The sequence below is a fragment of the Euprymna scolopes genome, chromosome 46 (genome assembly GCF_053919585.1).
Source record: "Euprymna scolopes isolate OS-2025 chromosome 46, ASM5391958v1, whole genome shotgun sequence".
NCBI lineage: Eukaryota > Metazoa > Mollusca > Cephalopoda > Sepiida > Sepiolidae > Euprymna > Euprymna scolopes.
Window position 1 is genome coordinate 82,823,406 of NC_136527.1, and position 23,150 is coordinate 82,846,555.

Sequence of the window (23,150 nt, forward strand, 5' to 3'; positions counted from 1 at the left end):
TTGAAGTGACCAGTACCGCATCCACAGACTCGTTGTACCAGCCTTTTACCGTCTCCAACCTCCGTCTGATCAGCACCTTGTTGGCTGTTTTAGTCGGCACATTGGTCTTGCCTGTTAGTGTATCTTATATCCAGTGGCGAATCCGTGTGTATGCGTAATTTCCTGACTTTCCACGGGAGTGCCAGGTTGATACCTTTTATCAGCACATTGAGCTGTGTCAGATTGATATGAGCAGCATCATTCACCGGTCGCAACCAGCAGGCGTCTTCAATCGCAGCCCCATTCTTCTCCAACAGCACACCAATTGCTAGAGAGCTCGTATCCATCCTGTTACCTTGTTTTGCAGTTTGGCTGGTTCCTGGTTTTCCGACCACTTCAACGTGACTGTCCAAATTTGTCCTGGTCAAGTTCGACAGTAAAGTCTGGCTGGTCAATCTTCAAAGCGGCGCACACTGGAAACTTCTCCTGAAACTGTACCGCCCTTGTCTGCGTTATGTGAGCACCACCTATGGCTCTGATGGCATCATAGAAGCAGGTCAAAGATCAGAGGTTTCTCGAGTACTACCAGCGCTTCAATGTTAGCCGAATTCTCTCATCTCATAAGTATACTTTATCATAATACCCATTCCAGATGAGATTCCATGAGACTACACCTTATAAATCCATGGCTGCGATCTTTAATTTCTCTCTCTCAGATCCCATGCGAAGGTAAGTTGTATAACCACACAATACACACACATGCGGGCAATTTCTTCTGTGATTATTACATTAAACTCTACAAGTTTGAACGAAAAGAAAATGGAAATCAATAAAATTATATATTACAGTACTTGGTTTAAAATAACTTGAATTTGAACTGATTTAGGACAGAGTTATCTGCCCTTCCTAAAATTGAAAAATTCTTAGCGACACTAATTTAGGACATTACCTCCAAATAATCCAAATAATTCTCATTAAAAAAAAAAATAGCGAAACTATTTCACATAAAATAAATAAGACGGGTGTAACGGAACAATAGGCGACCAAAACCGGTGTCATTTGAAAATCGTTTACTAATGTAAAATTGTTTCGTTTTCTAGACCGAAGTTCCTGATGCAAGATTGGAGATTGAGTGAAAAAAAACTCTCAATTCTTATATCGCATAAAAGGAAAAAAATTTCTGCTAATCACCAATATGTTACTACGTAAACAATACGTGAACAATAATATCGGTATTTCAGAAGTTTACTGTTTTAAAAAAGCAGAGTTTCTTTCAAAAGTAAACATTATAAACAGAACTTTTTAAAAATTATAAACAATTTATTTATTTTAAATAATATATACAGATGTTTTGTTGTTTTTTAATGTTTGACAATACATAGGACAGAGTTATCTGCCCTTCCTAAAATTAGGAAAGAGTTATCTGCCCTTCCTCAAATTAGGACAATATACTTCGGACTACTGTTCTTATCTTGTATGTTAACAGTAATTCGACTAATCCAAAAAAAATAATAAAATGTTCAATCTTAGAAAAAAAACCTTGTTTTCGTACCTTCGTGTATTTTTATTTTTTAATAAATTGTATTTAAAAAATGAATTTTTAAAATTAAACTAAATAAATTGTATATAAAATTAATTTACAAAATAAATATCTTCCTATATTTTTAATAAATTGTATAATAAAAAAATAATTTTACAAAACAAATCGAAATAAACCTTAAGTATTGACAAATAAATTGTATTCAAAAAAATAAATTGCAACAAACGTTAAGTATTGACAAAAATAATCTCAACTTGATAGAAAAACAATAAATGGACATTTTTACTCGAGGAACAAAATAATCATTACACCGTCTTAAATCCTTTGTTCCTTAGCAGTTGATTTTCTTTTTAAATAATTTCACGTTTAAATCGTGTTTTTCATCTTTTAATTTTGATTCTTTTATATTTTCATATATTTTATTTCTTAATGAATTGAACACACAAAACAAAAGTTGTTTCAATTTACTAAAGAAATCTTAACAAACAAAACAAATTTTCTGTTTTGAACACAAAAGAAAAAAACGAATTCATCCAAATTTACTTATTTATTTATTGAATTCCTGGAATGAAAGGTAAGTTTTTTTTTTAGTTTTTTTTTTTTAGTTTTTTTTTAACAATTTAAAAATTCAATAACTTTAAAAATAATTTTGAACATTAAAAAAAATATTTTTTTATTGCAATCAGTTTAAAATATGAAAAAATTATGAAAACTTATTGAGTTGAACAACTGCTGTTGTATTTTTAGTTTAAAAAAAAGTATATCACTATAGAATAAAAATCACTATAGACTATAAATGTTGGTTTAATCTAAACTTTGAATATGTATGCAAATTTACCTAACTTATATATGTGTGTGTATATATATGTGTGTGTATATATATATGTGTGTATATATATGTGTATATGTGTGTATATATATATGTGTATATATATGTGTATGTATATATATATGTATATGTGTGTGTATATATATGTGTATATATATATGTATAAATATATGTGCATATATATATGAATATATATATGTATATTTATGTGTATATATATGTATATATATGTATATATATATATGTGTATATATGTATATGTATGTATATATATGTATATGTGTATATATATATGTGTGTATACATATATGTATATATATTATATGTGGATATATATGTATGTATGTATATATTTATGTATGTATGTATATATTTATGTATGTATATATGTATGTATATATATATGTATGTATGTATTTGTATATATGTATGTATTTGTATATATGTATGTATTTGTATATATGTATGTATATGTATATATGTATGTATATGTATATATGTATGTATATGTATGTATATATGTATATATATATGTATATATGTATATATATATATATGTATATATGTATATATATGTATGTATATGTATATATATATGTATATATATATGTATAGACATGTATATATATGTTTATATATATATGTATATATATGTATATGTGTATATATATGTATATGTGTATATATATGTATATGTCTATATATATATATGTATATATATTTATATATATTTATATATATGCGTGTCTATATATGTATATGTCTATATATATATATGTATATATATTTATATATATGCGTGTCTATATATGTATATATGTATGTATATATATGTATATATATGTGTCTATATATGTATATATATATGTATGTATATGTATATATATGTATGTATATGTATATATATGTATGTATATATATGTATATATGTATGTACATATATATGTATATATGTATGTACATATATATGTATATATATGTATGTATATATATGTATATATGTATGTACATATATATGTATATATATATGTATATATATATAGGTATATATATGTATTTATATGTATATATAAATGTATATATATTTTTATCTACATTGCTTATTATTTCGCTGTAGAATTTCGTTCGATTTTTTGTGTTTTCTCCAATATTTAAAATTTTTGAATGGGGATCACTTTTACAAATTTACATAAAATCATCATTTTTATTAATTAACCAACTAGCAGAAATTTAATATAGAAAAAATAGTTGTAAAATCTTCTATACGTTGTTAACTATTCTGTACTTCCACTAAACAATTTAATCAACCAAAGAAACCGTAAAAAAAGTGACATTTATTTGGTGGTTTCCTACCAGTATTTTGTTTAATTATTGATTTTTGAATGATTATCGGGACTTCCATTATAGCTGTTTCATATCAGCCCTTTTTTCTAATTCTAATGTGAGATTCAGCACGAATTATTTCAAAAGGAGTCCATAAAAATGTCCCCGAATTTAAAAATGAAATTTTTTAACTTCATTTTTTATAGGATGTTTTGATTTTAACCCCCTTTTTTATAGGATGTTTTGATTGGTTGTTTCTGTTTTATTGCATATCAACCCTTTTCAGGTTATTTAATGCCGAATCCAAAGATTTTGAAGGAAATTTGTTTAATAGAATATATTTGTTGTTTTCACGTCGGTTTCTATTTAACCCATATATGTGACCCTAACAGCTTCTACCACTCCGGATAAGATGACCTGGGAGAAATGGCAATTAAAGTTTGGCTCCACACTCCCCAAAGCCCACAAGCTGGGGCCTCACCACTGTACATAGTTTAAGGTCATATCCAGGACCTTTATAGAATGTAAAACAAAAAAATACAAAGGCACTTTTTTTAAATATCAAATATTATTTTGAATATTGACATTTTAGGAAGCCAACAACAATATTGTTACTGTACATTCCTCGGCCTTTTAGCTAGGAGCAAAGTGTAGTATATGTTCTAGTACTGCACTTCACCTTTCTGACCTCGATCAATGGAGGGGAAATCCTTCTAGATTGAAACAATTTTTATGTTTGTTTCTATCCAGAATGCCCTTTTTTAGGGAGATGGATTTCCCCACATTAAAAACTGACCTTATGTCTGACTCTGCCCTTGTGGGGAGGCAAATAAACAGGAACAATATTTTTACAATATCTTTCGTTTAATAAATTAGTTGGTGAAATTTTAGCCTCCTTACAAAACATTAGAAAGTCGAAATATATATTACCCCACCACCTCTAACTGCTGCAAAAATGATAAATTGCGACTAGTTACACGCCTGCCTGGCCATGAAGTAAGTGCTCATTTATGTTTAATTTATAAAGTGGTCTCCAAATTTGCATATTCCAATAGGGCCTGGATCCGGCTGCAACTAAAAAAACGCATGCTCGAGGGTTTCCAGCCTGTGTTCGTCACAGCGCGGGCTCCAGGCACTTGTATGTTGTTTGTACTTGCTGAATTCGTCGAAGAGGGGCAGGGCCTTTTGGACAAGTCGCCAGGTCAGGGAAAATTCCGAGTTAGTCAAAAAGTCCCAGCCCGGCGCCCAACTCCATTGAGAGCGGATAACCTCCATCGACCAACCTAACCGCCTACAAAGAGGATCCTTCGCGCTACCCACCACTAACTCCCGATAAAGACTCTTTCTAGGCTGTTCGAGGACACTGGTCCCCGGCAAAGCTCTAAGTGCAGTCCGGCATTCAGCAAAGAACTTGGGCTCCCCCCTCGGTTTATGACGACCTTCTACCGAGGGGTCAGGTTTGAGATTGGGAAGAGTTCTCAACCACAGGGACCCATGGAGCGTTCTCCTCTAGCGAACGACCCAGGAAAGCCAATCTCTCAGCGTTTTTATGACACAAGAGACTGGGCTGACCCAGGCCTCCCTCACTCGGATGTTGGACACAGACCTCTCTGCACACATAATGCTTACCCCTGTCCCACAGAAGTGAGTCGAGGCGCTTTTGTAAGCGGGTTAGGCGTTGTGCAGGGAGAGGAAGTACAGACAATCGGTAAAGGATGAGCGGAAAGATGTATGTAGTACACGCCTCCGCCCGACCCTTCAAGGACAATTTCCTTCGAATCCAAGTCTTGACCGACGATTTGACCTTGCCATATACTTCCGACCAGTTTTTCTCCAGCTGAAGTCCATCGGTCCAGCTGAAGATGCCTGGAAGCGAGTTTACCCTGGTCCAGGCCCCCAACCGCAGGCCGACAGACTTGCTGCGGTTGAAGACGGCTCCTGTGACTTCTTCGTATCGAGCGAGCGCCTCGACCACCGCTTGAACGTCCGTGGGGCAAGACACGAACACGGTGATGTCATCGGCGAACGCGGAAACCCTGGCTCGTGTGCCTCCAGGTAAAGCAATTCCGTGCAGGACTGGTGTAGCCACCTCGTCCCTTAACTTGCGAAGAAGGGGTTCCAACGCCAGGACGTACAAAAGAGGCGACAGCGGACAACCCTGACGCACCGACCGGGAAACGGTGAAAGACTCCGACAGCTTACCATTGATCTGCATCACTACCGTCGGTCTATCATACAGGACAAAGATCCACTTGCGGAAGTCCGGATTAAATCCGGCGGCCTCTAGCACAGATCCCAGGAACCGATGGTCGACCCAATCGAACGCCTTAGACTGATCCAAACTGATCAGCGCGGCTTCCGTGTCGTCTTCTGTTCCCTCTATTATCGAGCGAATCAAATGAAGATTGTCTTGAATCGATCTCCCCTTCACAGCATAACTCTGGTCGGGTTCGATCAAGTCAGCGATGACAACCTGCAAGCGATTCGCAAGAATCTTTGCCAAAATCTTTAACTCTGTGTTTAGCAGAGTCAAGGGCCTAAAGTCATCAAAGTTTCCCCCCCCCATGCCGTTGACCTTTCCTCAGCAATGTGATCACACCCTTGGTCACCTGTCCTGGGATGGATCCCTGGGCAAACGAATGGTTGAACATATCCTTCAGAATAGGGACCAACATGGGCGACAGCCTCAAGTAAAATTCGTAGGGTAAACCATCAAGCCCCGGGGACTTGTTGTAGCCGACCTGCTTCAACGCAGTAATGACCTCATGTTCCGTAACAAGACCATCACAGCTAGCCGCCTGAGCCACCGTGAGGCGGGGAGAGTCAGCCAAATAGCTGCCAAACTCATCGACCCTGAGTCTGGGTAGTTGGGTGAAGCGCTCCGATAGATGCTCCCGAAACCCCCCGCAGATCTACCGCGTCGATACTAGGGCGTGTCCTTCCAGGTTATGTACTTTCCGAATGTACCCGTCCGAACCGCGCCTTAGAGCAGCCTTACGCTCAACAGCGTCAACATTAACAGCTTCGTTAGAGACTTTCATTAACCTAGCCCTAACTACCTGACCTTCATACCGCTCGCTAGCCAAGCGGCTGAGGTCCTGTTTAGCTAGTGCTACCTCTCGGGGGTCCTCCCTCCACCGCCCGGGTCAGCTTATCCTCTATACGCTTCTTTGCCTTAGCCTTATCTAACGCGAGGCGTTGGCTGTATTGGACAGAGAAGCATCTAATTTTGGCCTTAAGGCTAACCCACCACTTACTCCCTGTAACCGCCCCCACTAAAGCCCGCTGAATTAAATCAGTAACCTTCAACCAGTAGTCCTCCAGCTCCAACAAGGTGCTGTTGAACTTCCAATATCCGGCTAGTTTAGGCCTAGCACTTAAGTTCAAACGGGCCATAACAAGTTTATGGTCCGAGTGTCCTAACAAGTGGAACGTGGGGCACGATAGAAAGTCTACGTCGCCTCTTCTAACTAACATCCGATCCAAGTAAGTACTTGGATGGGAAGGCACTAGAGAATGCCACGTCCACATCTCCCGCCCCGGGTAATCCAGACGAAATCTGTCGACGAGGTTGCACGAAGCCATCAGGTCAGACAGACTGTTGTCATACCACACCGACCCGCTAGTCCCCCCGACCTTATCTATATTGGGATCAAGGATTGCATTCCAATCACCCATTAACACTAACCGTTCCGGATCCACTAAGAAGCCCTCCAACCATCGAAAAAAGGATGCCCTCTCTACAGCAGAATTGGGAGCATAAACAGCGACAATCCGAAAAACACTACTATTAACGGCAACATCAACAACAACTAGCCGCCCGTCCTCGCCTGCGTAAACAACATTCACCGACGCTGACAGGGTGCGACTCACTAGCAAGGAGATTCCACGACTATAAGTATTGCCATATGCTGAGTAGACATCGTAATCGTTTACAGCACCTGACAATCCTCGTCACAAACAAAGGATAGCGGCAATATCTACCTTAGGGGACACCAGGTCTCTCACAATGCGTGAAGCCTTGCTTCGACACCTGATGCCCCTCACATTAAAAGTGGCCAAGTTCAAAGATATGTTCACTTACCTTAAGCAGCATCACAAACGGGTCTGAAATCCGCGGGGGTGAGGACGCAGCAGGCATGGCCGAGACTGCCCGTGAGCAGTTCGGATGAAAATATTCCGTCTCGGGAGGCGCCTCCTACATCCAATGGGAAGGTTAACTTAAGTGCCCTGTAAAATGAGGGGTGCACAAAAACGGGGATCCTTCCTTCGCACCTTAGAGAAAGATTATGAAGAGATGGGTGCTCGAGGTCTACTAGTCTGACTTCCTCAAAAGCCGTCTTTGCAGCCTCCAGCATATTCCAGAGTCCCTTGGTTCTGCCATCCCTATCCGCTCTCACAAAGGTTGTGATAATCGGGGGGAGCCTTCAGAGAAGTACTAAGGGGGGCGATGACTTGCTCCGCCTGAATGTTGGCAGGATGACTATCAATACCGGACGGAGCCGCCTCGGCATTGGTATCCTCCCCCGTTGGAGTTGCTTCTCTCTTCCTTTTATTTCTTTCCCTTTCTTTCTCCCGCTCTGCGGTAACTCCCTCCTCCTCAGTTTTAACTTGGGTGTTTGTCTGTGAGGTGTTAGTGCTTGTATTTTTCTTGTTCGGGTTGTCTGTGTTTGTGTTTGTGGTGTTTTTACTTGTAGTGCTTGTGGTGTTCTTGTTCGAGTTGTTTGTGTTTGTAGTTTTTTACTTGTGGTGCCTGTGGTGTTCTTGTTCGAGTTATCTGTGTTTGTGTTTATGGTGTTTTTACTTGTGGTGCTTGTGGTGTTCTTGTTTGCGTTGTTAGTGTTTGTGGTGTTTTTACTTGTAGTGATTGTGGTGTTCTTGTTTGTGTTGATTGCAATGTGTTTTTGTTTGTTTATCTTGTCTTTGCTGCCATTGTTATTATTATTATTGCTCTGAGGTCTGCTGCTGGTCTGCTGGTAACCTGGTCGGTTTTTCCGGACGACCTTACTCCAGCCATCTTCTTCCCCTGTGCTCACTGGCGCGGTTGTGGCTACCTTGTTCTCTGGTGGCCTGGGGGTTGTCTTTGCAGTTGGCCTGGTGGGACAATCCTTGCTTCTGACAATGCCAGCAATGCTGCCTCCTCCCTTCTACTATTACTGACATTGTCCACTCTCCATACTTCAGCAGGGATCTTGTCAAAGCCCTTCCTGTCAACTCTCATGACCAGCTTGTAGTCTCCCGTCATGAGGTTGCGCGGGCCTTTGATTGGGCATACTGACTCCACTTCCCTGTATTGGCTGAGCACTGCACCAAGCTGTCGTGAACCCAGGTAACAGGGTACTCCCAGTATAGAAACCGTCGTCCTCCTCCTGCCTCGGGTTTCATTGAAAGATGCTTCCAGGTCAGGTTGTTCATGGATAACCTCTCTGCATCTTCCTTTTCTGGCAGTAGGATCTCCCACTTGGCGTAGCTACATCGACATATGTAGCTCGCCGGTACATTAAGATCCTGTAGAAGCTGAGCCATGGTCTCCTTCGGCACTCCTGTCAAGCTTCTGCTACGGAGATCTGTGGTAATGAGCGACAACACTCGTTGCTGAAGTTCTTCCACTGCGCCGGGAGAGGCAATATTATATTGCCGTTGGTGTACTGTTTGAAAGTTGATTCAAACAGGTCTTTGTACTCTTGGGGAGACAACTGTTTTTGTGGTCCCCAAACTTTGGTTTCGTTCTGCTTGCAATCGTCTCTCAGTGGCTTGATGATACTGGAGGTTGTTGTCACCTCTTTAGGTCCCACCGGTGTGTCCTTGGGAGAGCCGCTGGTTGAGGGTAAGGCGGGCCACTCCTCTTCTGTCGTTTTGGTTTCCTCCCCCTCTTCCCTGATGTTTTTAGTGGACCGGGGTTTCTTCCCCGCCGTGCTGGCCGGTTTTTCCTTTTCCGCTTCCTCCCTTGTTGAGTTAACTTCCGGCGGAGTGTTACGGGAATTGGTCGCAGGGTCATTTTGCTTTGGAGGGGGCCCCAGTAGTCTCTCGAGTGAGGCTAATGTCTCCTTAATTCGCTCAGCCGCCTTGTTGGGCTCAGCATCTGAGTCTTGCACTTCCCCTTTACTTGGCTTACCGCCACTGTCGCTGACGTCATCCGTGGGAAGTGGGGAATCCGATGTTCCCTCTTTCGTCGAGACAACCGCTGGACCCTCGATGGTTTGTGAGTCTGGAGTCTCAGCTGTTTTGTCCAAGATGGCTATTCCAGACGTGCTCCCTTCCATGGGAGTAGATGTTTGGACATCTGGTGTATCCTCCCGGGCCATTTTCTCCATAAAACCACCGTCGGAAACCTCGGTGGTCGCTTGGTCGGCTCCGCTTTTAGGGGTGCTGCCCTCCTGGGGAGCATGAGGTAGGTTTGATGACCCCGGTTGTTGAGCCTTATCCTGGGGAGCAGCGGGCTGCTTCTCTCCCCTATCTTCGCTTGTGCCAGCTGTTTTGGCGCATTTGGCTCTCCTCGGAGGGGAGTCCTCCGAGGGAGAAGCATTCAATTTTGCCCCTTTTTTGGATGGTATCACGTGGTCTACTTATTTCGCTGACCTGCGACGTTGAACAAAGTGTAGCGTGGGTGGGGAAAAAATAAAGAAGGAGGGGCAGGGGGGGTTAGGGTTAGAGGTGGGAAATGGGAGCTGGTTAAAGGTCAGGCATGTGGGGTTGCCCCCACATCTGGTCTTTGCTAGTCATAGCTAGTCATAGCTTGCAGTATCTGAAGAACAGATACTACACTTTGATCTTAGCCAGAAGAGGCCGAGAAGCAACTCAACTTAAAGACTAAATTTGTTTAGACTCAGAAAAGTTAGACAGAAGGTCATTTCATAGTGATATGTGCGTGTAAAATGAATGCTGATGCTCGAAATCTATTTTTAATGTGAAGAACAGATACTACACTTTGATCTTAGCCAGAAGAGGCCGAGAAGCAACTCAACTTAAAGACTAAATTTGTTTAGACTCAGAAAAGTTAGACAGAAGGTCATTTCATAGTGATATGTGCGTGTAAAATGAATGCCGATGCTCGAAATCTATTTTTAATGTGAAGAACAGATACTACACTTTGATCTTAGCCAGAAGAGGCCGAGAAGCAACTCAACTTAAAGACTAAATTTGTTTAGACTCAGAAAAGTTAGACAGAAGGTCATTTCATAGTGATATGTGCGTGTAAAATGAATGCTGATGCTCGAAATCTATTTTTAATGTGAAGAACAGATACTACACTTTGATCTTAGCCAGAAGAGGCCGAGAAGCAACTCAACTTAAAGACTAAATTTGTTTAGACTCAGAAAAGTTAGACAGAAGGTCATTTCATAGTGATATGTGCGTGTAAAATGAATGCCGATGCTCGAAATCTATTTTTAATGTGAAGAACAGATACTACACTTTGATCTTAGCCAGAAGAGGCCGAGAAGCAACTCAACTTAAAGACTAAATTTGTTTAGACTCAGAAAAGTTAGACAGAAGGTCATTTCATAGTGATATGTGCGTGTAAAATGAATGCCGATGCTTGAAATCTATTTTTAATGTGAAGAACAGATACTACACTTTGATCTTAGCCAGAAGAGGCCGAGAAGCAACTCAACTTAAAGACTAAATTTGTTTAGACTCAGAAAAGTTAGACAGAAGGTCATTTCATAGTGATATGTGCGTGTAAAAGTAATGCCGATGCTCGAAATCTATTTTTAATGTGAAGAACAGATACTACACTTTGATCTTAGCCAGAAGAGGCCGAGAAGCAACTCAACTTAAAGACTAAATTTGTTTAGACTCAGAAAAGTTAGACAGAAGGTCATTTCATAGTGATATGTGCGTGTAAAATGAATGCCGATGCTTGAAATCTATTTTTAATGTGAAGAACAGATACTACACTTTGATCTTAGCCAGAAGAGGCCGAGAAGCAACTCAACTTAAAGACTAAATTTGTTTAGACTCAGAAAAGTTAGACAGAAGGTCATTTCATAGTGATATGTGCGTGTAAAATGAATGCCGATGCTCGAAATCTATTTTTAATGTGAAGAACAGATACTACACTTTGATCTTAGCCAGAAGAGGCCGAGAAGCAACTCAACTTAAAGACTAAATTTGTTTAGACTCAGAAAAGTTAGACAGAAGGTCATTTCATAGTGATATGTGCGTGTAAAAGTAATGCCGATGCTCGAAATCTATTTTTAATGTGAAGAACAGATACTACACTTTGATCTTAGCCAGAAGAGGCCGAGAAGCAACTCAACTTAAAGACTAAATTTGTTTAGACTCAGAAAAGTTAGACAGAAGGTCATTTCATAGTGATATGTGCGTGTAAAATGAATGCCGATGCTCGAAATCTATTTTTAATGTGAAGAACAGATACTACACTTTGATCTTAGCCAGAAGAGGCCGAGAAGCAACTCAACTTAAAGACTAAATTTGTTTAGACTCAGAAAAGTTAGACAGAAGGTCATTTCATAGTGATATGTGCGTGTAAAATGAATGCCGATGCTCGAAATCTATTTTTAATGTGAAGAACAGATACTACACTTTGATCTTAGCCAGAAGAGGCCGAGAAGCAACTCAACTTAAAGACTAAATTTGTTTAGACTCAGAAAAGTTAGACAGAAGGTCATTTCATAGTGATATGTGCGTGTAAAAGTAATGCCGATGCTCGAAATCTATTTTTAATGTGAAGAACAGATACTACACTTTGATCTTAGCCAGAAGAGGCCGAGAAGCAACTCAACTTAAAGACTAAATTTGTTTAGACTCAGAAAAGTTAGACAGAAGGTCATTTCATAGTGATATGTGCGTGTAAAATGAATGCCGATGCTCGAAATCTATTTTTAATGTGAAGAACAGATACTACACTTTGATCTTAGCCAGAAGAGGCCGAGAAGCAACTCAACTTAAAGACTAAATTTGTTTAGACTCAGAAAAGTTAGACAGAAGGTCATTTCATAGTGATATGTGCGTGTAAAATGAATGCCGATGCTCGAAATCTATTTTTAATGTGAAGAACAGATACTACACTTTGATCTTAGCCAGAAGAGGCCGAGAAGCAACTCAACTTAAAGACTAAATTTGTTTAGACTCAGAAAAGTTAGACAGAAGGTCATTTCATAGTGATATGTGCGTGTAAAATGAATGCTGATGCTCGAAATCTATTTTTAATGTGAAGAACAGATACTACACTTTGATCTTATTTATATATTTTATTTTCCGTAAAAGTACATACATATTTTCACAAAAATTGAAATTTTATAAAAAACATACAACAATTACAAAAAACAAAATTAGGCACAAGGCCCTATAAGAAATTGGGAGGGGGAGGGTACAGGGTCTTTGTGACTATTTGACATTATTGAAAATGCAGACTTTGGAGTCTTACTCTTGACTGGCAACATTTACCAAAATACCTCATTCACTCTGTGGATCCTAATCTAACTAATAACCCCAGCGTTCAGTGTAAAAATAACATATTTACAATTTGCAACAAAAAACTTGTCTGTGTGTTGTGTGTGCATTTTTTTTTTTTTTTTTTTTTTTTTTTTTTTTTTTTAAAACAAAAAACAAAATAGTGTGTGTGAGTGCATTTGTTAAAAGTCCAAAAAAGTTCAAATTCATTAAAAAATATGTACAGTTTGTAATCAATTTGTAAAAGCACGTGGAGTGGGGCAAGCTAATAAAAAGAGTTCAATTTAAACATAAAAAATAAAGCCTACTTGGTTTGTTAGTATTGACCCCCTTACTAATCTAACGTCTAGACCCCCCACTGTTTTCCGGGAAACCGAAAACAAGCAGGGTAATCCCTATATGGGGTTGGGGTGAAGCCTTAATAGGAGAAAAGAAAAACAACGGGAGGAGGGGTTGATTGGTGACCTCTGAGTACTGGGGGAAAGACCAGGATTACATCCAAAACAAAGGCAGGTAACGGGGGAGCGGGTGGACTCAGAGGTTCTCTAGCACCGAAAATAATAACAGGGGCGGGATCTCGTTTATACCACCAGTCAAGAGTCTCTTTACTTGATTATGCTAAACTAAGCGGGATTGGTTCCGAAGGACCCAGCACCGCCCGTGCCATGCTTAAGGAGGGAACACGTATTGGAACTTGGCTCCTCGACGGATGCACAGACTAGTGTTGTGCACCCACCTCTTATTAAACTCCGCTCGAGGCAACCTCCTCCAATCGCATCTGATCTTTACTTTAAGCAGATGTTTAAAGTAAACGATCAGATCCCGATCTGGAACAGATATCCCTTCGCGGACCAACTTGAGGCGCGTGATCCATATCACCATGCGCGCCACTGCTAGGATCGCCAGGAAAACCATTCTTTCCTCCCTGGGGAACGGCGGCTCCATGTTGTAAACAAAATATCCTTCGTCGAGTTCGAGCGGGCACTCGGCATCGATGCGGGCCGTTACCCCTTCGACGTATTCCAATAGGGCCTGGATCCGGCTGCAACTAAAAAACGCATGCCCGAGGGTCTCGAGCCTGTGTTCGTCGCAGCGCGGGCACCAGGCACTTGTATGTTGTTTGTACTTGCTGAATTCGTCGAAGAGGGGCAGTGCTTTTCGGACCAGTCGCCAGGTCAGGGAAAATTCAGAGTTAGTCAAAAAATCCCGACCCGGCGCCCAACTCCATTGAGAGCGGATAACCTCCATCGACCAACCTAACCGCCTACAAAGAGGATCCTTCGCGGTACCCACCACTAACTCCCGATAAAGGCTCTTCCTAGGCTGTTCGAGGACACTGGTCCCCGGCAATGCTCTAAGTGCGGTCCGGCATTCGGCAAAGAACTTGGGCTCCCCCCTCGGTTTACGACGACCTTCAACCGAGGGGTCAGGTTTGAGATTGGGAAACGAGTTCTCAACCACAGGGACCCATGGAGCGTTCTCCTCTAGCGAACGGCTCAGGAAAGCCAATCTCTCAGCGTTTTTATGACACGAGAGACTGGGCTGACCCAGGCCTCCCTCACTCGGACTTTGGACACAGACCTCTCTGCACACATAGTGCTTACCCTCGTCCCACAGCAGTGAGTCGAGGCACCCTTGTAAGCGGGTTAGGCGTTGTGCAGGGAGAGGAAGTACAGACAAACGGTAAAGGATGAGCGGAAAGACGTATGTAGCACACGCCTCCGCCCGACCCTTCAAGGACAATTTCCTTCGAATCCAAGTCTTGACCGACGATTTGACCTTGCCATATACTTCCGACCAGTTTTTCTCCAGCTGAAGTCCCGGTCCAAACCAGACACCGAGAATACGGACCGGTCCATCGGTCCAGCTGAAGATGCCTGGAAGCGAGTTTACCCCGGTCCAGGCCCCCAACCGCAGGCCGGCAGACTTGCTGCGGTTGAAGACGGCCCCTGTGACTTTTTCGTATCGAGCGAGCGCCTCGACCACCGCTTGAACGTCCGTGGGGCAAGACACGAACACGGTGACGTCATCGGCGAACGCGGAAACCCTGGCTCGTGTGCCTCCAGGGAGGGCTATTCCGCGCAGGACTGGTGTAGCCGCCTCGTCCCTTAACTTGCGAAGGAGGGGTTCCAACGCCAGGACGTACAAGAGAGGCGACAGCGGACAACCCTGACGCACCGACCGGGAGACGGCGAAAGACTCCGACAGCTTACCGTTGATCTGCACCGCTACCGCCGGCCTATCATACAGGACAAAGATCCACTTGCGGAAGTCCGGATTAAATCCGGCGGCCTCTAAAACAGATCCCAGGAACCGATGGTCGACCCTATCGAACGCCTTGGACTGATCCAAACTGATCAGCGCGGCTTCCGTGTCGTCTTCTGTTCCCTCTATGATCGAGCGAATCAAATGAAGATTGTCTTGAATCGATCTCCCCTTCACAGCATAAGTCTGGTCGGGTTCGATCAAGTCAGCGATGACAACCTGCAAGCGATTCGCAAGAATCTTTGCCAAAATCTTTAACTCTGTGTTTAGCAGAGTCAAGGGCCTAAAGTCATCAAAGTTTTCCACCCCACCATGCCGTTGACCTTTCCTCAGCAATGTGATCACTCCCTTGGTCACCTGTCCAGGGATGGATCCCTGGGCAAACCAATGGTTGAACATATCCTTCAGAATAGGGACCAACATGGGCGACAGCCTCAAGTAAAATTCGTAGGGTAGACCATCAAGCCCCGGGGACTTGTTGTAGCCGACCTGCTTCAACGCAGTAATGACCTCATGTTCCGTAACAAGACCATCACAGCTAGCCGCTCGAGCCGCCGTGAGGCGGGGCGAGTCAGCCAAATAGCTGCCAAACTCATCGACCCTGAGTCCGGGTAGTTGGGTGAAGCGCTCCGATAGATGCTTCCGAAACCCCCCGCAAATCTCCCGCGTCGATACCAGAGCGTGTCCTTCCAGGTTATACACTTTCCGAATGTACCCGTCCGAACCGCGTCTTAGAGCAGCCTTACGCTCAACAGCGTCAACATTAACAGCTTCGTTAGAGACTTTCATTAACCTAGCCCTAACTACCTGACCTTCATACCGCTCGCTAGCCAAGCGGCCGAGGTCCTGTTTAGCTAGTGCTACCTCTAGGGGGTCCCCCCCCTCCACCGCCCGGGTCAGCTTATCCTCTATACGCTTCTTTGCCTTTGCCTTATCTAGCGCGAGGCGTTGGCTGTATTGGACAGAGAAGCGTCTAATTTTGGCCTTAAGGCTAACCCACCACTTACTCCCTGTAACCGCCCCCACTAAAGCCCGCTGAATTAATTCGGTAACCTTCGACCGGTAGTCCTCCAGCTCCAACAAGGTGCTGTTGAACTTCCAGTATCCGGTTAGTTTGGGCCTAGCACTTAAGTTCAAACGGGCCATAACGAGTTTATGGTCCGAGTGTCCTAGCAAGTGGAACGTGGGGCACGATAGAAAGTCTACGTCGCCTCTTCTAACTAACATCCGATCCAAGTAAGTACTCGGATGGGAAGGCACTACGGAATGCCACGTCCACATCTCCCGCCCCGGGTAATCCAGACGAAATCTGTCGACGAGGTCGCACGAAGCCATCAGGTCAGACAGACTGTTGTCATACCACACCGACCCGCTAGCCCCCCCGACCTTATCTATATTGGGATCAAGGATTGCATTCCAATCACCCATTAACACTAACCGTTCCGGATCCACTAAGTAGCCCTCCAACCGTCGAAAAAAGGATACCCTCTCTCCATGAGAATTAGGAGCATAAACAGCGACAATCCGAAAAACACTGCAATTAATGGCAACATCAACAACGACCGCCTGCCCGTCCTCGCCTGCGTGAACAACATTCACCGACGCTGACAGGGTGCGATTCACTAGCAAGGAGATTCCACGACTATAAGTATTGCCATATGCTGAGTAGACATCGTAATCGTTTACCAGCACCTGACAATCCTCGTCACAAACGAAGTGGGTCTCCTGGATAGCGGCAATATCTACCTTAAGGGACACCAAGTCTCTAACAACGCGCGAGGCCTTGCTTCGACACCTGATGCCCCTCACATTAAAAGTGGCCAAGTTCAAAGACATGTTCACTTACCTTAAGCAGTGTCACAAACGGGTCTGAAATCCTTGGCAGACAGGATGTGGTAGGCCTGACCAAGGCTTCCGGTGAGTAAGTCTTCTCCGGGCTGACCATCCTTGGCCACGCCCCCAACATCCAGGGGAAAGATTAATTTTAGTGCCCTGTATAGTGATGGGTGGACATAGATGGGAGTCCTTCCTTCGCATTTCACTGCCAGTTTTAGCAGCGAAGGGTGGTCCATGTCAATTATTTTTTGGCCTTGTATGGCCTCCTTAGCTGCTTCCAACATTGACCACAGGGATTCTGTCCGTGCGTCTTTATTTTTTCGCACAAAGGTGGTCAACATTGGAGCGTCTGGAAATTGAGTGGGATCGGTGACATTGTTACAACCAATGTACACCAAATCCCTCAGTTTATTGTGTTGAGTCTTCTGCTTGCCCTTCAACTCATGGGCTGCTGGCAGACGACTCGTTTCACACAGTCTCTTTCCGGGTAGAAAGGGGAGTTTCTTGGTTCGCTCCGTGCGAACCGGTGCTTTCTCCTTCTCGGATGGTGTAGGAGGCGGCGGAAGAGCAGGGGTTGAGTTGGGTGTTGGGGATGGTTGTGAGTCTCTGGGGGATGAGGATTGGGTGGAGGTTGATTGCTTTGGCTGTGAGGGGGGTGGTAGGTTGGGGGATTCAGCCTCGGCTTTTTTGAAAAAGTCTTTCTCAGGGGGTGTGGGGTTCCCCTTTGTCTTCCTGCTCTTCTTCCTTCTTGACTTTCTAGACACCTCGTCTGAGGATGCCTCAGTTGCTGGGTTGGTCTCTTCCTCGGACACCACCTCCTCCTCCTCTGACTCTTGTAATTTCCTTTTGGTCGAGGAGAGAGGAGTCTCCGTGTCCATGGGGGCTGGCTTGTCAGTTTGGTCCACGGTCACCGTCCGTTTGGGCTTGCTTTTCCCATTCCTTCTGGTGACCGTTGACCATTCACCCTCTGTTGTGGTTGCTGGTGCCGACGTCGCGGGAGCGGCTGTGACCGTGGCCGAGGGTTGGGAGCTTCCTGCGGCCGAGGGTTGGGAGCTTCCTGCGGCCTTGGTAGCTGGTCTTGATGGTGGCTTCTTTGGACAGTCACGGGCCATATGTCCCTGCTTCTGGCAGTGCCAGCAATGTGGTTTCCTGCCTTCCACTATTATTGACAGGGTCCATTTCCCGAACTTTAGCAACGCTGGAACCCTGTCAAATTCGGCTCTTTCCAGCACCATAGTCAATTTATAGTCCCCGGTCATGACATTGCGCTGACCGCGGACTGGGGACACAGTTTCCACGTCTCCGTACTGGCTCATAATAGCCCCCAGCTGTTTGGCCTCCAAATGGCACGGGACGTTCAATATGGAGACGTTCGTCCTCCTTTTGTTCATATACTCTGGCTGGAGCTTGATGTTTCGCCAGCTCAGGTTCGTCTTGGACAGGCGGATTGCCTCTTCTTTGGTAGGCAGCAGGATGTCCCACATGGCGAAGCTCCTGCGACAGATGTAGCTGGCCGGGATGTTTAAGGCCATCAACATCTCCACCATGACATCTTTGTTGACACCGGCTAATCCCCTGGTCTTTAGGTTGGATGTGACCAGGGAGAGGACTCTATTCTGGAGCTCTTCGACTTGTCCTGGCAGGGGAATGATGTTGATCCCCTCCGTATACTGTTGGTAAGTATCCTTGAACAGAGTCCTGTAGTCCTCCGGTGTCATTTGGTTTTCTTTCCTAGGGCCCCAAGCCGCTGCCTCGTTCGCCTGGGGTTTTGATGGTCCCGGGCACGGAGTGTCTGACTTGGTCCCTTTGGCCTGTTGTTGTTGTTGCTGCTGCTGCTGCTGCTGCTGCTGCTGCTGCATCGGCTGGGCCTGTCGTTTGGTTGATGTTGCATTTAGAGTCGGCCATTCCTCCGTCTTTTCCGCTTAGGAAGGCTTCCTCTTCTTGTTGGGCGTCTGCGGACTGGGTGATTCTGCCGCTGGCGCCTTGGTTTTGGAGTCAGGGGCTTTGCCGAGTGATGGTAGCTCAGCCCCACATACTCCTATAGAGCTATCCTCCGTGGGTGCGTTATGGTTGTCCGGCACCCGTTCCACCTGGAATAGCCTTTTGAGGGACGTGATGGTGTTATCGATGAGCGCCTTTGTTCTTCGATTGGCGTCATCTTCGTCCTCTTCTTCTTCTTCCCCCTGGGCCGGGGAGTTGACTTCTTGGGGGGTTGGAGGACTTGGTGTCCTTCTTGGAGTCCCGGTGACACTTGTCTTCACCGGCTTTTGCTCTGCAGTTGTCACCGTGGACGCCTCTTCTTTAGCTACCCCTTTTGGGAGATTTTTGTCCTTTAGGGGAGCTTCATTGCTCGTAATGGAAACGACCTGCGAGGATCGAGACATGGTGGCCTCCGTTGTTTGTGGTTCGTGGGCCTCATGACTCTTTACCTCGCTTGTCGCCTCTTCCTTCTTTTTGGGCTTGGAGTGCCCTTTTCGGGGAGCAGGATCCGGGGTCGCCGCGGGCTGCGGCCCTACCCCACCCATGGTGTCCAAGGTCGCCGCGGGCTGCGGCCCTACCTTGCCTTCCATTTCCTCTTCGTTGGCCCGGGGCCGGGATTTTACTCCCTTTTCCGGGGATTTAGTTGGGGGAACGTTGCTCCGCATTTGGGGTGATGATCCCCGCCTGCTCGGCATCGTGGGGGCGTTGGTCGCTGACGCAGACCAGACCTGGGAGGGAGGAAAAATAAAACAGTCTGGGGGACAAAGGGATGGAGGGGGTGGCCAGGGGCGAAGAGAGAAAGTGGTTTGACCTCCCCTCGCGGGGAAGTCGGGTTAGTCAGCTCGATCCCCCCTTGCGGGGGGAGAGCAGAGAAGAAAGACGCAGTGGTGGCTAGCGGGTCAGAGTGCCGCGTCGCAATTAAGAGGAGAGAGGGAAAGGCATCTTTGCCCAGAGAGAAGGCAAAAACGAAGGTATTAACCCCAAAACCCTTCCCACAAACAACCCCAACAGGAAGCGACAAAGAGACCCGGTCTGCTCGATCCAACGGGAGAGCAGCGAAGGAAGACAAAAGACTAGCGGGTCAAAGTGCCGCTAGTTAATTAAGAGTGAGAATTAGACATTCCTCCCAGAGAGAGGGAGAAAAGAAGAACTTAAAACTACTTAAATCTAAAACTTAAAGCTAAAACCTTAGACTATGCTGAAGGTCCTGACTCCCCAAAGGAGGGGGTCTGGTCCTTGCAGACGTGAACAAATGCCTTGAACCTGGCTCAAGAGCCCGGTGGCAGATCCCCTCTCAGACAATTGGAAAAGAGCAAAAGTTTCGTAAGCTGAAGAACAGATACTACACTTTGATCTTAGCCAGAAGAGGCCGAGAAGCAACTCAACTTAAAGACTAAATTTGTTTAGACTCAGAAAAGTTAGACAGAAGGTCATTTCATAGTGATATGTGCGTGTAAAATGAATGCCGATGCTCGAAATCTATTTTTAATGTGAAGAACAGATACTACACTTTGATCTTAGCCAGAAGAGGCCGAGAAGCAACTCAACTTAAAGACTAAATTTGTTTAGACTCAGAAAAGTTAGACAGAAGGTCATTTCATAGTGATATGTGCGTGTAAAATGAATGCCGATGCTTGAAATCTATTTTTAATGTGAAGAACAGATACTACACTTTGATCTTAGCCAGAAGAGGCCGAGAAGCAACTCAACTTAAAGACTAAATTTGTTTAGACTCAGAAAAGTTAGACAGAAGGTCATTTCATAGTGATATGTGCGTGTAAAATGAATGCCGATGCTCGAAATCTATTTTTAATGTGAAGAACAGATACTACACTTTGATCTTAGCCAGAAGAGGCCGAGAAGCAACTCAACTTAAAGACTAAATTTGTTTAGACTCAGAAAAGTTAGACAGAAGGTCATTTCATAGTGATATGTGCGTGTAAAATGAATGCTGATGCTCGAAATCTATTTTTAATGTGAAGAACAGATACTACACTTTGATCTTAGCCAGAAGAGGCCGAGAAGCAACTCAACTTAAAGACTAAATTTGTTTAGACTCAGAAAAGTTAGACAGAAGGTCATTTCATAGTGATATGTGCGTGTAAAATGAATGCTGATGCTCGAAATCTATTTTTAATGTGAAGAACAGATACTACACTTTGATCTTAGCCAGAAGAGGCCGAGAAGCAACTCAACTTAAAGACTAAATTTGTTTAGACTCAGAAAAGTTAGACAGAAGGTCATTTCATAGTGATATGTGCGTGTAAAATGAATGCCGATGCTTGAAATCTATTTTTAATGTGAAGAACAGATACTACACTTTGATCTTAGCCAGAAGAGGCCGAGAAGCAACTCAACTTAAAGACTAAATTTGTTTAGACTCAGAAAAGTTAGACAGAAGGTCATTTCATAGTGATATGTGCGTGTAAAATGAATGCCGATGCTCGAAATCTATTTTTAATGTGAAGAACAGATACTACACTTTGATCTTAGCCAGAAGAGGCCGAGAAGCAACTCAACTTAAAGACTAAATTTGTTTAGACTCAGAAAAGTTAGACAGAAGGTCATTTCATAGTGATATGTGCGTGTAAAATGAATGCCGATGCTTGAAATCTATTTTTAATGTGAAGAACAGATACTACACTTTGATCTTAGCCAGAAGAGGCCGAGAAGCAACTCAACTTAAAGACTAAATTTGTTTAGACTCAGAAAAGTTAGACAGAAGGTCATTTCATAGTGATGTGTGCGTGTAAAATGAATGCCGATGCTTGAAATCTATTTTTAATGTGAAGAACAGATACTACACTTTGATCTTAGCCAGAAGAGGCCGAGAAGCAACTCAACTTAAAGACTAAATTTGTTTAGACTCAGAAAAGTTAGACAGAAGGTCATTTCATAGTGATATGTGCGTGTAAAATGAATGCCGATGCTTGAAATCTATTTTTAATGTGAAGAACAGATACTACACTTTGATCTTAGCCAGAAGAGGCCGAGAAGCAACTCAACTTAAAGACTAAATTTGTTTAGACTCAGAAAAGTTAGACAGAAGGTCATTTCATAGTGATATGTGCGTGTAAAATGAATGCCGATGCTTGAAATCTATTTTTAATGTGAAGAACAGATACTACACTTTGATCTTAGCCAGAAGAGGCCGAGAAGCAACTCAACTTAAAGACTAAATTTGTTTAGACTCAGAAAAGTTAGACAGAAGGTCATTTCATAGTGATATGTGCGTGTAAAATGAATGCTGATGCTCGAAATCTATTTTTAATGTGAAGAACAGATACTACACTTTGATCTTAGCCAGAAGAGGCCGAGAAGCAACTCAACTTAAAGACTAAATTTGTTTAGACTCAGAAAAGTTAGACAGAAGGTCATTTCATAGTGATATGTGCGTGTAAAATGAATGCCGATGCTTGAAATCTATTTTTAATGTGAAGAACAGATACTACACTTTGATCTTAGCCAGAAGAGGCCGAGAAGCAACTCAACTTAAAGACTAAATTTGTTTAGACTCAGAAAAGTTAGACAGAAGGTCATTTCATAGTGATATGTGCGTGTAAAATGAATGCCGATGCTTGAAATCTATTTTTAATGTGAAGAACAGATACTACACTTTGATCTTAGCCAGAAGAGGCCGAGAAGCAACTCAACTTAAAGACTAAATTTGTTTAGACTCAGAAAAGTTAGACAGAAGGTCATTTCATAGTGATGTGTGCGTGTAAAATGAATGCCGATGCTTGAAATCTATTTTTAATGTGAAGAACAGATACTACACTTTGATCTTAGCCAGAAGAGGCCGAGAAGCAACTCAACTTAAAGACTAAATTTGTTTAGACTCAGAAAAGTTAGACAGAAGGTCATTTCATAGTGATATGTGCGTGTAAAATGAATGCCGATGCTTGAAATCTATTTTTAATGTGAAGAACAGATACTACACTTTGATCTTAGCCAGAAGAGGCCGAGAAGCAACTCAACTTA

General features: G+C 43.3%; 31 pseudogenes; all 31 read right to left on the bottom strand.

Annotated features, from left to right (window-relative positions):
* Positions 1-10,512: 10,512 nt before the first annotated feature.
* On the bottom strand, positions 10,513-10,631 carry LOC145271919 (U2 spliceosomal RNA; annotated as a pseudogene).
* Positions 10,632-10,674: 43 nt separating this feature from the next.
* Positions 10,675-10,793, bottom strand: LOC145271832 (U2 spliceosomal RNA; annotated as a pseudogene).
* Positions 10,794-10,836: 43 nt separating this feature from the next.
* On the bottom strand, positions 10,837-10,955 carry LOC145271920 (U2 spliceosomal RNA; annotated as a pseudogene).
* A 43-nt stretch (positions 10,956-10,998) lies between these two features.
* LOC145271833 (U2 spliceosomal RNA) lies at positions 10,999-11,117 on the bottom strand (annotated as a pseudogene).
* Positions 11,118-11,160: 43 nt separating this feature from the next.
* Positions 11,161-11,279, bottom strand: LOC145271883 (U2 spliceosomal RNA; annotated as a pseudogene).
* A 43-nt stretch (positions 11,280-11,322) lies between these two features.
* LOC145271863 (U2 spliceosomal RNA) lies at positions 11,323-11,441 on the bottom strand (annotated as a pseudogene).
* A 43-nt stretch (positions 11,442-11,484) lies between these two features.
* LOC145271885 (U2 spliceosomal RNA) lies at positions 11,485-11,603 on the bottom strand (annotated as a pseudogene).
* Positions 11,604-11,646: 43 nt separating this feature from the next.
* Positions 11,647-11,765, bottom strand: LOC145271834 (U2 spliceosomal RNA; annotated as a pseudogene).
* A 43-nt stretch (positions 11,766-11,808) lies between these two features.
* On the bottom strand, positions 11,809-11,927 carry LOC145271864 (U2 spliceosomal RNA; annotated as a pseudogene).
* A 43-nt stretch (positions 11,928-11,970) lies between these two features.
* LOC145271835 (U2 spliceosomal RNA) lies at positions 11,971-12,089 on the bottom strand (annotated as a pseudogene).
* Positions 12,090-12,132: 43 nt separating this feature from the next.
* On the bottom strand, positions 12,133-12,251 carry LOC145271836 (U2 spliceosomal RNA; annotated as a pseudogene).
* A 43-nt stretch (positions 12,252-12,294) lies between these two features.
* LOC145271865 (U2 spliceosomal RNA) lies at positions 12,295-12,413 on the bottom strand (annotated as a pseudogene).
* A 43-nt stretch (positions 12,414-12,456) lies between these two features.
* LOC145271837 (U2 spliceosomal RNA) lies at positions 12,457-12,575 on the bottom strand (annotated as a pseudogene).
* Positions 12,576-12,618: 43 nt separating this feature from the next.
* LOC145271838 (U2 spliceosomal RNA) lies at positions 12,619-12,737 on the bottom strand (annotated as a pseudogene).
* Positions 12,738-20,391: 7,654 nt separating this feature from the next.
* On the bottom strand, positions 20,392-20,550 carry LOC145271860 (U2 spliceosomal RNA; annotated as a pseudogene).
* Positions 20,551-20,593: 43 nt separating this feature from the next.
* On the bottom strand, positions 20,594-20,712 carry LOC145271839 (U2 spliceosomal RNA; annotated as a pseudogene).
* Positions 20,713-20,755: 43 nt separating this feature from the next.
* LOC145271886 (U2 spliceosomal RNA) lies at positions 20,756-20,874 on the bottom strand (annotated as a pseudogene).
* Positions 20,875-20,917: 43 nt separating this feature from the next.
* Positions 20,918-21,036, bottom strand: LOC145271840 (U2 spliceosomal RNA; annotated as a pseudogene).
* Positions 21,037-21,079: 43 nt separating this feature from the next.
* Positions 21,080-21,198, bottom strand: LOC145271921 (U2 spliceosomal RNA; annotated as a pseudogene).
* Positions 21,199-21,241: 43 nt separating this feature from the next.
* LOC145271922 (U2 spliceosomal RNA) lies at positions 21,242-21,360 on the bottom strand (annotated as a pseudogene).
* Positions 21,361-21,403: 43 nt separating this feature from the next.
* Positions 21,404-21,522, bottom strand: LOC145271887 (U2 spliceosomal RNA; annotated as a pseudogene).
* Positions 21,523-21,565: 43 nt separating this feature from the next.
* LOC145271841 (U2 spliceosomal RNA) lies at positions 21,566-21,684 on the bottom strand (annotated as a pseudogene).
* A 43-nt stretch (positions 21,685-21,727) lies between these two features.
* On the bottom strand, positions 21,728-21,846 carry LOC145271888 (U2 spliceosomal RNA; annotated as a pseudogene).
* A 43-nt stretch (positions 21,847-21,889) lies between these two features.
* LOC145271957 (U2 spliceosomal RNA) lies at positions 21,890-22,008 on the bottom strand (annotated as a pseudogene).
* A 43-nt stretch (positions 22,009-22,051) lies between these two features.
* LOC145271889 (U2 spliceosomal RNA) lies at positions 22,052-22,170 on the bottom strand (annotated as a pseudogene).
* Positions 22,171-22,213: 43 nt separating this feature from the next.
* Positions 22,214-22,332, bottom strand: LOC145271890 (U2 spliceosomal RNA; annotated as a pseudogene).
* Positions 22,333-22,375: 43 nt separating this feature from the next.
* On the bottom strand, positions 22,376-22,494 carry LOC145271923 (U2 spliceosomal RNA; annotated as a pseudogene).
* Positions 22,495-22,537: 43 nt separating this feature from the next.
* Positions 22,538-22,656, bottom strand: LOC145271891 (U2 spliceosomal RNA; annotated as a pseudogene).
* A 43-nt stretch (positions 22,657-22,699) lies between these two features.
* Positions 22,700-22,818, bottom strand: LOC145271892 (U2 spliceosomal RNA; annotated as a pseudogene).
* Positions 22,819-22,861: 43 nt separating this feature from the next.
* LOC145271958 (U2 spliceosomal RNA) lies at positions 22,862-22,980 on the bottom strand (annotated as a pseudogene).
* Positions 22,981-23,023: 43 nt separating this feature from the next.
* Positions 23,024-23,142, bottom strand: LOC145271893 (U2 spliceosomal RNA; annotated as a pseudogene).
* Positions 23,143-23,150: the final 8 nt, after the last annotated feature.